The sequence below is a fragment of the Hippocampus comes genome, unplaced genomic scaffold, assembly GCF_001891065.2.
Source record: "Hippocampus comes isolate QL1 unplaced genomic scaffold, H_comes_QL1_v1.1 scaffold74, whole genome shotgun sequence".
In the NCBI taxonomy this organism is placed as follows: domain Eukaryota; kingdom Metazoa; phylum Chordata; class Actinopteri; order Syngnathiformes; family Syngnathidae; genus Hippocampus; species Hippocampus comes.
In genome coordinates, this window is record NW_017804812.1 from 162,712 (window position 1) to 177,829 (window position 15,118).

At 47.0% G+C, this 15,118-nt stretch overlaps 1 protein-coding gene across 4 annotated transcripts in view; it reads right to left on the minus strand.

Annotated features, from left to right (window-relative positions):
* Window positions 1-191: 191 nt before the first annotated feature.
* Window positions 192-15,118, minus strand: part of dusp3a (dual specificity phosphatase 3a) — a 37,430-nt gene continuing 22,503 nt past the window's right edge. For 2 of the 4 annotated variants that reach the window (XM_019864277.1, XM_019864252.1), the window contains 7 exons: window positions 14,965-15,048; window positions 13,684-13,745; window positions 10,992-11,144; window positions 10,126-10,227; window positions 9,831-9,874; window positions 7,854-8,012; window positions 192-1,180 (listed from right to left, as the gene is read on the minus strand). The gene's annotated coding sequence lies outside the window, so the exon portion shown is untranslated. Of the gene's footprint in view, window positions 1,181-4,859; window positions 4,891-7,853; window positions 8,013-9,830; window positions 9,875-10,125; window positions 10,228-10,991; window positions 11,145-13,683; window positions 13,746-14,964; window positions 15,049-15,118 lie in introns of those variants that run through there. The other 2 variants (XM_019864260.1, XM_019864268.1) reach the window with 2 other exon arrangements.

Below are 15,118 nucleotides of genomic sequence, written 5' to 3' on the forward strand. Positions count from 1 at the left end.
CCGCTTGCGTGTTAACTGGAGTCGCTCCAGGTCCGCTCACAAGCTTTCCTGTTTTCACCAGGCGAGAGTGGCCTCGGAGCGTTGGGCGAGAGATTGGGCGGGAAGGGTGGGGAAAAGTGGCGAGGGGGGGAAACGTGGCAACGCCTTTTTGAATTCCTGACATCATCACAAACACTATTTTTGTTTTTTTCCCCCTGAATGATAGAAAATCTGCAATAAGTTGTGCCAGTTAAAACAAGACGCCAGTCAAAAAAAAAAATCTCTCAAACTGCGCAGGTAAAGATAAGCCTATTGTCAAAATTCCAAACATTCGACTTCAACAAACACAACAAAAAAAAACCCAAAACGACGTGTTCTCGGGATTTCCGTAAATCAAGCCGAGCCACGTTCCGCTCAGGTCCCGCCTCAGCCCACCAACACAATAACAGTATTCATGTTTAATTGCAGCTGGCTGGCAGCGCTTAGCCTCTTTCTTCTCTTTATTAGTAACAATATCCTGCACCGTGACACCCCCCCCCCACACCCACCCCCCCTTCAATGGCAGTCAGGTAGAGCAAAAGGGTGGGGCCGTACTTCCTTCCCGCTTTGTCGCTAGCGAAGCGGCGCAGTCTTCTCTTTCACAAACGCATAAAGGAGATCTATATTGTCTCCATGGAGACGCTTGGCCGTCGCTCTTTTGTGTCCTCGTTGAGACACTCATTAGAGATTTTTGTTGCTGTCGTCGTTCTTTCAAGTCGCAAACATGAAAAGACAAACACATGTTGCGTGATTGTCGCGTTTTTTTTTTTTCATTTCATCTTGCGATCGCACTTTCCCTGTCAAATCAGTGGGACTCATTGCTACCACAAAGACAAACGGTCCTCGAGATGCTAACATCATTTAATCGCGCATCGGCACTTCCTCGACAGCCACCGCCGCGCGGTCAAAAGTATTGAGACGCATTCCGGTGACAGGGAAGTGAAGAAAACAATGGAGGTCGCTTGGGTCAACAGTTCTACTCGCCTGGGTTCCCGAACGAGGTCCAAACAGATGTTGTAAATCGTGTTGTTGCTTTCTGCTCTCTTTCGGTTCTCCTCGTCTATCTCCAGGTTTCCCAACCAGGTTCCGGCAGGCGTTGTTTTTACTGTGACGGGGGAAGCGGTTCTCTTCAGGTCCTCCCTTGGTGGGTCAATGCAGAATCCTGAAAGCAACAATTGCGGGAGAGGGGCGGTGAGAGGCAGAGAGGAGAAGCGGGAGCAAAACAGACCAAAATTCAAATGTCAATGTGTTACTTAGCTCTCTTTTTTTCCCCTTGATTATTCCCAGGTTCCCCCAATCATGTCCCAGTGGATATCGTTGCTGCCGTTGCGTTCTGCGCTTTCTTTTCTCCTTATTCATCCCCAAGCAGCTCCCGCCAGGAAGATTTATGATGTTCAACTCGTTCCTCACCAAAGACATCCCGGCATGCCCTGAGACCAGGGAACAGAAGAGGAACTCGCCCAAACCGTTTACCGCAAACACAAATGGTCTAAAATGTCTTCAGACCGTTGAGAAATTGATATTCGGGCTGGCGTCCAAATTCTGCTCGACTTATTAATTGACTCTCACGTTACTTTTGTCCGTCTTGTTCGCTTTGAAGGCTCTCATCAAGCAGGGGGATCACATGGGATCACATCTTGATTGTAAGCTAAATTGCCGCAATGAACACAAACATGACATCTTCCATTAAGTCAATCAAGAGCGATGTTGCGGTTTTTAAAGTGGAAACAAAAAAAAAAAAACCCAACAAATCCCTCGGAAAGTTTCTCTTTGTTCCTTCAGATTCCGGATTCTTCTCCCTCAAATGACGGAAACACAAAGAGGCGGTGGCGGCTCTCGGTGTCGTCTCACATTTAACACACAAATGCTTGTGCGCTGACTCCACATGGCAATGGAGCGTCCGGGCGGCGGCTGGCGGCAGGATCAAAAAGCCAAGCGCGTTTTGTTAACGGCGCGCAAACAAAAGCCGACAGGAAGTCCGCAGGCCAAATGAGGCAAGTGTGACTTTGGAAGACTTTCCCCCATTCCGACTGCCGGTTTGGTTCCTCAGACTTGTCTCGTCTACCTGGCAGGTTGGACGTTGAAGTCGGCGGGAGTTGAACTTGAATTTGTTTCCCGTCGGAAAGCAGCGGAGACAAGAGAGAAAGGTTGCGGCCAAACAGTTGGTTCTCATGTTCTCATTTCCTGCGGGACGTCCCACATAATCAGCAACACAAGCGGGATGAGATTTGTTTCTCGATGCCTTGAGCTCTTTTTATTCAAAATGTCTTTCATTTTGCCTCGGTGAAGCAAAATGAATCTTCCTCCTCCGTGGCCCACCGGGGATTACTTTTCACCTCACTGACGCCTCATTTGGTCACTGGGGGTTTTAACGCAGGAACTGGACCAGTTTTGGGGCATGTGTGTCGGAAGACACATTGTGGGCCGGGATGGAGCGCCGTATGACATGACTCTGCTCCTTAAATGAAGTACGTTGTCAAAAAAGGCGTCGAGAATTCTTGATCTTCGGGCGACGTTGGTGCGAGCGAGCCACGGGTATGTTACATTCAAAGACAGACGTGCGTCCTCCGGAAGCAGAACTGTAATAACGTCCGTCGAACAAGCAGCTGTCGGTACGTGAGCTAGCTTTCATTTTGTTCGTCTGGTCCGGCAAGGGATGATTGACGGGCTTGTAGTCAGGTCCCACGGTCAGATTTGATCTGTCTGTTCCCACTGCAGCTTGAGCCTTAGAAGTGTCACTCAAGGGGCATGTCTGACTGATTGAGTGATGAGCCCACAAAACCTAATAAGTGCTTTCCATTGTGTATTTAAGTGGCAGCTAATACAGTCATGTCACAATATTCCTGTTTACCGACCGCATGAACGCAGACGGGATCAAAACAGTGTTAAAGTTCACAAATGTTCTCCTGAAAAAAGAAATAAAACTCAATTTACGGAAAGGCGGCCTGGGACCATATTAGGAAACAACAAGCATCGTGGCACGGGGGCGTCACGAAGGGGGTCCCGTCAGGGCCAGACTGTTGGCCTTGGCACCGATGCCGTCTGAGAACCGGCCGGCCCCGCTAACCTCTGGCAGCGTGGCACCTCCGAGACAGGACGGCCCCGGGCGGGGGTGCCACGGGGAGCAGAAATTAAAAATAGGTGGGGGGCCGGAGGGCAATGGGGGTGGTACTTGAGGACCCCTAACGAAACAAGCACATTCCGGGAGCCCCGATGGTGCTCAAGCTTCGTCCTTTTGAGGCTCCCTGTGAGACTTGGAGCAAAATATTTATTGTAAGCGTGGGCACAACTCCGCAGTGCTGTCGGCAACATTCATGATGTCAAAACTGACTCGAGCAATGTGGTTTGTTTGGTGGATAAACAACGTTTTTATCCTTTCGTGGCCAGTAGTTTATTCTTGTTTGGTTTAAGAGACGTGACTCTGGCCTGAACTCTTTTTCACCAGAGTCAGCGACGGAACGCGGCAAACGACATGAACCTATTTCATTTCGCGCAACCCTTTTCAGTTCTCAACACAGGCTTGCTAATGGATGCTTAGCTAACTCGACACGCCGATCCATAACGAGGTCAACCAGATTTCGAGACGAAACGCTAACGGCACCCTTCTCGATTCCAACTGCCGAGCGGAACCCATTTTAAGCTCATCCGGGCATACGTCAACCGCTGGCTCGCTCGTGGATGCGAACCTAACCTGATAAAGAGGCGACTTCAAAGCCCTCTCGCATCGTTCCAAATCCTGTAAAGAGCCCGTCCGAGTGTCTCCATGGTAACACGCCCGCCAATAAACCAGCCTCCTCTCGCGGCGGCGCCTGCCAGGAATGTTTTACGTGACGGCGGCGTCTGAATGCAAACAATTTGGGAGGATTGGGAGCCTCCCGCGGCGTTTCGACGAGGGGCTTCGAGACCACTTGGGTGGGCACTCGGCTGAGCGGCGAAGCCCCTGCCCCCACCCCCTAATGCTCCACAACAATGGCGACCTGATTTGCGCCGACTACATTTGAAAGCCCCTCCAGAAGAGAGTTAGCAAACAACTCGCATCCAATGTCAATCACGACTTCTTGTCGGGAGTGCGGCTATTCCCTGGTTTGGCAAATGCGGCGTCAGCGGTTGATTTGAAACGTGAGCCCCGGCTTTTTGAAATCTGTATTAATTGACGCACGAAACCTTGATTCAGAAGTTATTCTCATTTGCTACGCCGATCTCGCAGCTGATCTCGTCGGAAACGCTCCTTTGAAGCACTCTACCTGACTCCAAAGCTTTGTTTGAAACCACATCGCTGGCTTAAAACACTCATTGAACCCCTAATTGAAAAATAAACTAATCCCTGAGATGAAACCGCAACTTGAATCCCTAACCCTGGCTTTAAATCCTCATTTTGAACCCCATCCATGGCTTGAAAGCCTCCATTGGAAACCCTACCTCTGTCTTGAAGCCTTAATCCAAACCCTGATCCCTTCCTTGAAACCCTAATTTGAAACCATCGGGCTGATATCATTAAAAACCTTAATCTGAAAATCCATCCTTACTTTGAGAGCCTAATTTTGATCCATATCGCTTTTTCCTGAAATCCCAATTTATAAATGTCAGAAAAAAAATTCCTTTTAAACCCTCTTCCAAGGCTTGAAACCTTACCCCTGTCATGGCCTGTGAATGCGAGTGGCCGAGTCGCCCGCGCGGGATGGCAGCCGGGGACTTTTGGGAAGAAGAATTTCCATGCGTCCGTCCATCCATCCATCATTTCTGTGTCAGCATCGCCAACCTCACGCTGACTCCCAGAAGTGTCACCGCACACACACACACACACACACACACACACACACACACACACACACACACACACACACACACACACACACACACACACACACAGAGCTGCCGGGAGATGAATTGATAGCATTAATCATTGTCAGGACATGATTATATTGAATTTAACATCTGTTGTACATGTACAATGACGTGAAGGTTCCATCATGTCACACGTGTCAAGAGTGCGCGAATGCGTGTGTGTGTGTGTGTGTGTGCGTGTGTGTGTGTGTGTGTGTGTGTGTGTGTGTGTGTGCCTGTGTGTTGCGTGCACGTGTGGACTGATTACAAACACGTTGTTTTGTTCCGGAAGATTCCATTGATTAGAGATGCTTTTTTTGTTTTTGTTTTTTTCATTTTGATGAGATACACTGATTAGAAGCATATTGAGGACACGCCCCTGAGCAAAGATTGGCTCATGGGGTGAAGGGTTCGCTCCTTTTGGTTGCTCTTGGAGTTGAGTACTTTGGTTGCGCACAAGTTTTCACCTGATGTCGGCCAGAGGTGTGAACATGGACAGCACACAAAACAGGTTGATGATTACGGCAAAAGTAGATGCGCTACACCTTAATGTACTGTAGGGGGCGATAGAAAGGAGAAGAAAAAAAAACGTCTGCATTAAAGGTTTCTACGTTTTGAATGGAGTTTTCTTTCAGACCGAGGAACTACATTTTGGGAAACCATACCATGATTTGAGACTATACTCCTGTCTTGAAACCTGAACTTGAAAGCCAAAAACTGTTTTGAGATTTTAAATTCGAAACCCTATTATTGTGCTTGTGGCGTAAAAGTGCGCGGCAAAGATTTGGTTATGTTTTATGTGACAAATGGCATGGATGTGGCATGGAAAGAGCGGAATAGGATTTTCCTGCACTCGGTGAATCCCATTTAGCATCGTATGATATTCAGTCTGAGTCCCAGGGTGAGCATCCTTCACTCCCGGTGTGCGTTTGCGCACGCGGGTGTGCGTTTGCCTTTTTTCACAGTTCACCTGCTCTACATGCACGCGCACAGATGAAACTGTTTAAGACGGCCTAGTTAGGACATGGATCCCGATGTTTCCAATCAGGCGCTCGGCTTGAACAAAGTGAAGACGAGACCCGCCCAGGCCCACAGTACGCACGCGCGAGTGCGTGTGTGTGTGTGTGTGCGTAAGATGTAAGAATCCCAGCTCTTTAGCCAAATGAAGAACACCAGTCCAATCCCTCCCACGGGCCCGAACATTTTTCCTCCCTAATGATGTTTGTGATCATAAATGTGATCTTGAAAAAGCTTTGAGCTGCACTGCGTCCGCAAAACTTCAAGACAATCTTTTTTTTTTTTTTTGTGCATAAGACGCAGCTTTGGCGTCTGCATTTCAACACGCTCGCAAACGCAGAGGAAGAGGAGGGGGGTCGGGCGGCGGGGGCGTCCATGTGATCCCCAAATCCCAGTTGTTGTTTTAGCCACTGAGGAGCTTTGAGGCCAGTGTGATGTAACGTAATCACTTTTCGACGCTTTGCAGAGACGCAATGTGAAACGCGTCATTTGCCAGCGAGGCGTCAACATCTGAAGAAGAAAAAGGAGGAAAAAAAAAAAAGAAAAGGAGAAAAAAAAAACGGATTGACTGTGAATGAAGTCGGATGTTGTTACCCACGTAAACGACATTTAGTACTCGGTGACGTTCGGAGGTTCGGTTATTGGATTTACTTGCCTAAAATGTTTCGGATTAGGGTTTCAAATTACGGTTTCAAATCAGAGATAGTGTCTGAAATTAGGGTTTCGGGACAGGAATATGGTTTCAAATTAGGAATTCAAACGCAGAATAGGGTTTCAAGTGAGAGTTTCAAGTCATTTCAAGTTAGGGTTTCAAGCCGGGGGTATAGTTTCAAATCCTGGTTTCAAGGCAGTAATCGGGTTTCAAATGACAGTTTCTCAACAGGGAGAGGATTACACATTAGGGCTGCCAATTAGGGTGTAAAGCCAGAAATGGGGTTTGAAATCAGGGTATCAAATTCAGGGTTAAAGCCAGGTTTCAAATCAGGCTATTAAATTTGGATTTTAAACCAGGAATAGAAATAGGGGGTTTAAAATTAGGGCTTCAAGTTGAGCAGAGGGATCGGCTTTTAAATTTTGGTTTCAAGACAAGAATAGGATTTCAAATTAGGCTGTCAAGCCAAGGAATAGGGTTTTAAATTACGGTTTCAAATGAGGGTTTGTTAAAAAAAAAAGTGAGATGAATGCTGGTCGCATGACTTCTTCAGTTGTCATCTGCGCGGCTAACATGGGACACATTAGCATAAAACATTAGCTGGATCTGCCGTAAATGTTTTTCCAAAGTCATAATTCTCCACTCAAAGGGGAGAATAAACACATTTAATTGTTTGAGATGGATGTCAGCGATCATGTAGCGTGTGCGGGCGGGCGGGCCGGCGGGCGGCTTGTTGCTGTTACAACTCCTCTGGGACAAAGTCAGAGTACAAATAAATCACCGCAGCTGACAGACGAGCGCAAACACGTCCCGCCAGGAAGTCAACTTCCCGAGATGGAAATGCTGGGTCCGCGGAGTGATGTCATTGTGGCGGCCGAGAGCGTCGCTTCGTGTGACGGATTTTATTTTTAGACACTTCCGTCATTTCCAGTACAGTGGAACTTCAATTTAACGAAGTGATTGTGGGAACGGGGTCATCGGTCAGCACAAAATGATTGGTTAGCGCAATGTACATTTTTCATATGGTACAAAAAATATTTCTATTCCAAATTTACCGTAGTGGTGGAGAGATGTTTGCCCAATTGCCCATTCGATGAGAACATTGTCACTGCCAACATGGCTGCCATCTTGACACATGTTTTAGCTTGCGCGAGTCTACTCGTCGACAATTTTTTTACTAACTGTTTTTAGAGGCAAGGTAAAGTTTTCAAGTGACAGTTTCATCGTCGGGTTTCAAACCAGTGTGATGATTTTAAGTTTGTCTCAAAAACAAGAACAAGAAAAAAGAAAAACACATCCGAGCCAGCTCAAGTGTGACGCGCATGCTGATAGCAAAACTAACCTTGTTATTGCGACATGAAGCTGACTGCATGTTGTCCAGGAGGGGATCTCTTCAAACCGTGGCGGCGTAGGGGTGGGGGGGGGGTTATGACATCCCATCGTTTCTTCGTGCGGCCATGTTGGCCGGCAGCCAGCGGGACGTCTAGCAAAAGAGCTGCGACTGCACAACAAAGGCGCAGAAAAGTCATCGGGAGACAAGCAGGCTGAAACGCTTGACATGCGGTGGTCTTTGTTCCTAGGCTCTTCGGGGGTGGATTTGCTTCTCATCCTTTATTACCCGTCGCTGTTTAATCAACCGCACGCTGGATGCACTTCACAGGAAGCCCCGCCAAAATAAGCACGTTAAATAGTCCAACAAGCGACATGCAGACGCATCCATTCCCAGCGTCTATTTCGAGTCAAATATGGAAGTTATCGTAAAATTGAGTGATCGCGGCCATTTCGCTCTTTGATGTGCTTTTGTTCTTCATTCCTTTCAGAGTTAGAGGCCGGGGCGCCGCGCAGCGCAATTCTCGCCGCATCCTCGTTGGGTTGAAAAAGGAAACTTGAGTAGTGCTTCACTTAAGTTGACGTTGAGGCAGTTGCCGTGGGTTACAAATCTCCCGCCATGCACTCCCTTTGCCTCGAGGGTTTATTATCGGGCGTCACAGCAGGGTTGGGATTTTATGTTTCGGTTTCAAGTCTGAATTAGGGTGTCGAATTAGGGGTTCAAACCAGGTTACAGATATTTAAGACGGGTTTGGGGTTCCGAGTAGGGTTAAAAACAGGGTTGGCATTCCAAATTGGTGTTCAGGAGAGTGTTAGGGTCTCAGACCAAGATTGTGATTTCAGAGTCGGGTTTCACAGCAGGGTTGGGTTTTCAAATTCAGGTTTCAAGCATGAGTTCAGGTCACAAATCAGGTTTATTATTTTTTCCAAACTTTGCGTCAGATAAAGTTGCAGGCGAGATGGAGGTTAAAGGGCTTTGTTGGAAAATAGAGCAACAGATGTTGGTGGTCAGGAAGACGTTGACGTTGCGGATGGCGCGTCACGCCTGCTTTATCTGCCACATAAACATCAGGCGGACACTTTTATGACCTTCGCGCATGTTTTGACGCAGCGTGGCTTCAGTGAAAATCCACGGAAGGCACCTCGGGGAAATCTGCTCAGTTATGGAGCAGCTTCCAGAAGACTGGACGGGGACAAGACGCTTGGTTTTGTACTTTGTGGCCGATATTCAGAAGTTGTAATGAAGGAGGCTACAAAAGAAATTTGGATTCGGAAAACAGATGCTGAAGAGCTCCACAAGCCGTCCAACGAGAAGAAACAATTCCCTTCATGGCGTTTAACTGATATACCGTTTTTCCTCCGCTTGTCTGCCTTTCCTAATGGATCCTGCAGCGAGGTGCAAAAGCGGCGGCCCGGGAACGTCAGTCTCATCTCTGTTGCGAGCTTCGGAGGATACAACAGGAGTCTGATTGCACTTGGCTCCTCGTAGCCCTCGTCCCCGCGCGTCCAACACAAAGATGCGAAGTTATCCCATCTGGTACTCTCCGGTTTCGGCCCGCTTGGACGGCACGGCGCCGTCGCTCACTCGAGGACGTGCGTTTGGCCCGGCACAAACACCAGCGGGAATCCTTCCACTTTTCATGCTCGCTCGGCTATTTTGACACTTTGAGCCGGAAATCGTTCCATGGCGCTCCTTTTTATTTCTAATGTGCCTGCCAGCCGTGAAATGGACCTGAAAATGTTTGTTTGGGAATCTCGGGGCTTGTTGAGAAACACTCGGTGAGGCTCTTTGATTAAAATCACATGTTGGATTCTTAAAATCAGTTTAAGGTGGAATAAAAAAAAAATCTTTGTCATATCCTCTCCTCATTACAACGGCACCTTGACTTACAGGCACAGCCGAACATGGAATCGAATTCAAATCGACATCGCAATGTGGTCGAATGCAATTTTTGTATGGATACAAAACTGTTTGTGTCGAGTTGCTCACCTCGGACGGGACTCATTCGCTGCTCCTCGGTAAATTGACGCCAGCTGCGGACGGTTGCAGTGAGGACAATCCTGGAGCACATCAAACGCGAGATCATGAAAGAGAAGTAAAAAAAAAAAAAAAAAAATGGGAAGAGGATGGTCAGCGTCAAATTATGTCACCGGCTCGACGGAGGAAAACGGCCGCGACCTCTTTCGCTTTCATCCTCAAGTCGGGTACACATGTTGCTTCTCGGGGCTAGTTGTTGACACGTGTGACATCGAAACCCTCTCAGGAAGAACACGGAAAATCTCACCTAGTTGACCGTGTCGACGCGGGGGCTTCCACAATGAGGTGGTCCAGACAGTGAGAGGCAACGTGGAATCTTACGGACATAAAAAGTCTTCAAACGCCAGGTCTGGGTGATGAGGGGGAAAAAAAAAGAGCAAAATTAATAATTGCAAAACCTTTTCCCCCCTAATCTTTGTGACCGAGTCGTTTCGGGAAAGGGGAGTAAACACAGACAGCTGTTATAATGTGGCTGCACAATTCTACACACCCTCTGCCAACAAGGAATGTGGCTGTGCACAAAATGATCTCCTATTCAAATTGTTACGTTATTATCGGAAGTCCCTGCCCACAAAAAAAAAAAAAAAAGTGATTTGTGCGACAACCTCCGTTGTATCACTTTCCATCCATACAGCCGTCAATCCGTCTATTCATCTGTTTACAGAGCACAGACCACGGAAAGAGATACCAACCAAGTTGACGTTCAAATGTTCCACAAAACATTGCCTGGACAGTCCATAAAGTTTTTACGACAAGGACAAAAAAGAAAAAAAAGAACAAACGGGGGAGCCTCCCGGAGCAGATTGCGATTGACTTTAGGGGTTCAATAGTCTCTCAATGACTATTTAATCCAAAGGAGGGGAACCCAATCCGAAGCGGTTGTTGTTCTAAATCAGGAGGATAATGACCCCGGCAAGCGTACGAAAAGCTTTAATTGAAAAACCCGTTGACGTGTGCGCGAGGACGTTTTGGGAGGTTCCCGCGCTGCTGGGAACACGAAGGCTTCCGGACCCTCCGCTGATGGATGAAACAGGCCGCGGTCGACACGGGGAATTATTTATGGGGAGCGCACACGTGGCCACATGCGCTGCGTTTCAATGCCGTGGCTCTGACTTGTAACAGTTTGGGCTGAAGGTCGACGTAGGGACATCCCAGAGGTGGACTCCAGCCCAAGGATTCCCCCCCCCCAGTCGGTCTGCTTTGGTCATCAAGCGTGCGTCGCTCCTTTTTAATCATCGAGCGTGCGTGTGAATCAGGAAAACTGGCCTGAAAGGCCCGGAAAGGAGACATTTATCAACGGCAAATATTCTCGTTTGTTGCGGGGCGCAGGAGGGACGGGGGGGGGGTGTGTGTGTTATCTACAGCAGGTGCACCGATGATGTCATTTGATTTATAGATCAACTCTGTCCAATGGAAAGCATGTGGATATTGTTAGCATCATCATCGCCGTATGAAATATGATGACAAATTTGCCACGTATCTCCAAATTGGGGTAATTTGTTTAAATTGGCTTGTCGTTATTATTATAAAAAAAAAAAAAAAAAAAAAAAGAGTACTCAGAGGAAGAAAACGTTTTTGTTTTTTTAACCTTTTCACGCACCCTGTAACCTGACAACATGATAAGCTGACCAAATGCCGCGTCCAATAAAATTTGATCCATGGTGGTATTTTGCTGATCTGGTAAGGTGCAGAGAATTTTTTTTTTTTTTTTTTTTTTGCATTTAAGATGCTTTTCTCTGGACAGCTTGGAAAGAATTCTTGGAATTTCCAAATCTGTCTCCCTTCATCTGTCGTTTTTTTTTTTTTTTTTTTTTTTTTGTGAATCAAAATATTAAGCAATTTGACCCGCTACGAATGGGAAAAACAACAGAAGCAGTTCCAACTGTTCAAATTTCATGCGTGCATTTCTTCTTGGCCTCTTCCTAAATAATATCACACCTGCGAGAACGAACAATCCAGCCGCCTTGGTAACCACGTGTAACGGGAGTGAAGGCATTCCGGAGAATTGCCGTTTTGTTTTTGTGATGATCCAAAACAGACGCACAACAGGGCTTTGAAATGAATGCGAGAAAAACATCAGCTGATAGCGTCCACATATTTTATTCCGGCGTTGCTCTGGACCCGGCAGGCTCATTGGCACCTGAAACTGCGAGCTGAGCTTTCAGGCATGGAGTCAATTCGGTTGCTCCTCCACAAAAAGTGACATAAAAGGGAACTACTTCTGCATTCGGGGGGGATTTTGTTGACATCCGAATAAAACCTATGACTGGAATTAAATATTTCAGCTTCGGAGCTGCATGTGACTTTTCTTTTGGTTTCGAATCCTTTTTGGCGAGGCGTTAGATCACCGTCCAGACTCAAGCAGACAACTCACTTGCCAGTTCAGAGTGACCCAAAAAAAAAACAAAAAAAAAAAAACATCAGTGCTGATTAACCGGTGACACTGCCGTGATCCGCTTTTTGTGTTTAATTGCTCCTATATCTTAAAGTGGCAGGCGCGCTTGCCAAGTGGCAGTGAAAAAAAAATGAGGGATGGCGTCGTAAAAAGAACCTCGTCCGCCACTTTTGCAAGAAGACACTTGGCACGGTGCTGCGGGGGCCGTATTTTATCCCGCGTCGAGTGCTCTTAGTCAAATTTGTTGGTGAGGAGACGCTAATGCTAACAGGCAAGCGAGGGGGGGGGGGGTGAGAGGGGGGATTGTCACCACCACACCACTTCCTGTGAAATTAGGGTCAAGAATTTTTAGTTTAGCATTTCAAATAAAATCATTTAAAATCAAAACAATGCTACTGTATGTTTGAATTCAGGTCTGGGCTGAAAACGTGATGGGAAATGATTTGGGGAGACCTTTTTTTGTTATGTTTAGAATAAGATCTACTTTATTGTTTGAGCAAAAATTAAGTATTTATTTATTTTATTTTTATTTTTTTTACAAGTATACTTCAATATCATGATGTACTTTTAAGAATTTGCGGACCCCAGGGGATGAACTGCATTGCCTTATTAAAAAAAAAAAAAAAAAAAAGAGCCAAACAATGAAACACTGGTATGAAAATCACCTCAAAAATGAATAAAATGAAAAGAGAATAGCAACGTTCTCATCGGCAAGCGCTTCCCTCCTCCTCCCGGCACTTAATTCTCTGGGTTTGGGGGAACGACTGTGAAATGACAACTCAAAATATCGCGGCGCGTCTTTGCAGGCGGGGTCAACACCGGGACAGGGCGTTTTAGGTTTGTGAGTGGAGATGGAGGAGATATCTCCCCGGGTTATACAGTCTCAGCCACAAGGATGGGAGGCAATCTTTGGAGCTGATTGCGCCGAATCCTCGTCCAAAGACGGGTTAGGATCAAGCGGAACTAAAACCGTTTCCATGTGGGCCGCGAGAGTCGGCGCGCTCGAGGGAAAGAGAAATATCATCAAGTGGGAAGAGGGAAAACGCTGCGACAAACATCGGCACCGGCCTGTCTACGCGAGGGGCCACGATGACTTTGGGGTTTGTTGTCTTGAGAGGCAATCTTTTGCCACTGTTTACCATCTCCTTCCACATCGGGGCCAAGACAACGTCACATCTGTAGCGCAGAGCCTCATACTTTTGAAGATGATGGTTATTCATCAGCATTGGTCCTAACTCTTTCCGGGACCAAGCTTCACAACTAAATTGGGGAAAAGCTGGATAAGACGGCATGAATGCCCTCCTGACCTCAAACTTGAATCTTAAGACGTTTCCCTGAACCCCAGCGGCCTGGTTAAACGTCGGCGTGGAAACCGCCAGAGAGCATTAGCAAAGATGGCGGAGCACATACCTGTTCCCCGTTAAGGTGCGATTGAGGAGCTTTGCTGAAACTGCGGCGGTAAAATCCACCTCCTGTTGGAAAACAAAAATTAAAAAAGGAAGTAGACAGATCGTAAAACGATGAAGTAATGCAACCAATGTAGCGGGTGTGGCTAAACGGCTTGTTTACAGGCAACCTGAAATGAAAGCTACATTGAAATCTTGCTAGCATGTGTGTGGATTCCCCCTTTAATTAACTCTTTCAAGCACCCTGTAACCTGATAACACGGTAAGCTGTCCACTGTCGTAAGCGCAGTCCCTGAAAGGGTGAAATACATTTCAGAGTCTTTACTTTTTTTTTTTTTTGTACTTATGTACTTTGTCGTTGAAACAATACCAAAGTGTTTCTCGACACAAGTCTCTGTACTTCGACTTCAGCGCAGAGCGCTAACACGTTGGCCACTTCTATTAATAATCAAGTCCAAACACAAGCTAGTTGAGGTTTGTTGTCAAGTTTCCAAAGTGTTTTTCACGTGCCAGAGGCGTCGGGGAGCATTTGGCCGAGCACGTGTTGACGGGGAGGACGCTTTGCCAGTCGCAGCCTGTCTGGCTCCGGCGTCATCGCGGTTAACGCTGATGACACGGAGACGAACCGTTTGACTCATTTGCTCGCCGTTTAAAACGGGAGGAGAGGTTTTGGTCGGGCGTCTGACGAGCGCCTGTCAAAACAAGCCAGACCGCCGCCCACACACGTGCTGCTTCTCTTTAAATCTTCCATGATTGACTCAAGCTGAAACCACTGCTCAATCATGAATCCCGATATTTGAATGGAGCCCTTTCATCTCTATTAAATACGAACATATAGCCACTTAGCCTCCTCCTGACGCAAGGCAAAAAGGTGGGAACGCCACCAGGAATTTTCCCCGGGGAAGGCCCAACTGTCAAGACCTTTTAACAAGAGTTGACGCGGCTTTTCGGAGGTGCGTCTCAAGGCAGCGCCTGGGCTGGGTCCTTGGGTGCAGCACCTTTATGCCAAAAATCCCTTCATAAAACTTGATTACTCTGACGTTGCGTGTGCAGGGTGGACAAGGTCGCCGATTGTCCTCTCTGTGCAGTTTTTAAGAAAAACAAGGTGTCTGCAAAGCAATTTATGCAGAAAAGGACAGCGTCGGATCAAGGCAGGACCAAATTTAAATGTATAAAATCAATAGCTACTACTCATTTTGTAATAATTATCAGCAAATCACGAGCCGTAACTAGAATTTAGGGGCATGCTGTGTATAGGAGTCATAAAAGTAAGTCTTAGACTTACCACATGCCTCACATCCTTTCCCACCACTGGTTAAAATCTGGCACAGAGTGATGTGTGCCAGAAACAAGGAGAGGTACGGTAGCCCTAAAGGAACAAAAGGACAAAAGGTGTTTCATGAGTTAGTGAGTTGTCATGAATAACAACATCGGGTGAA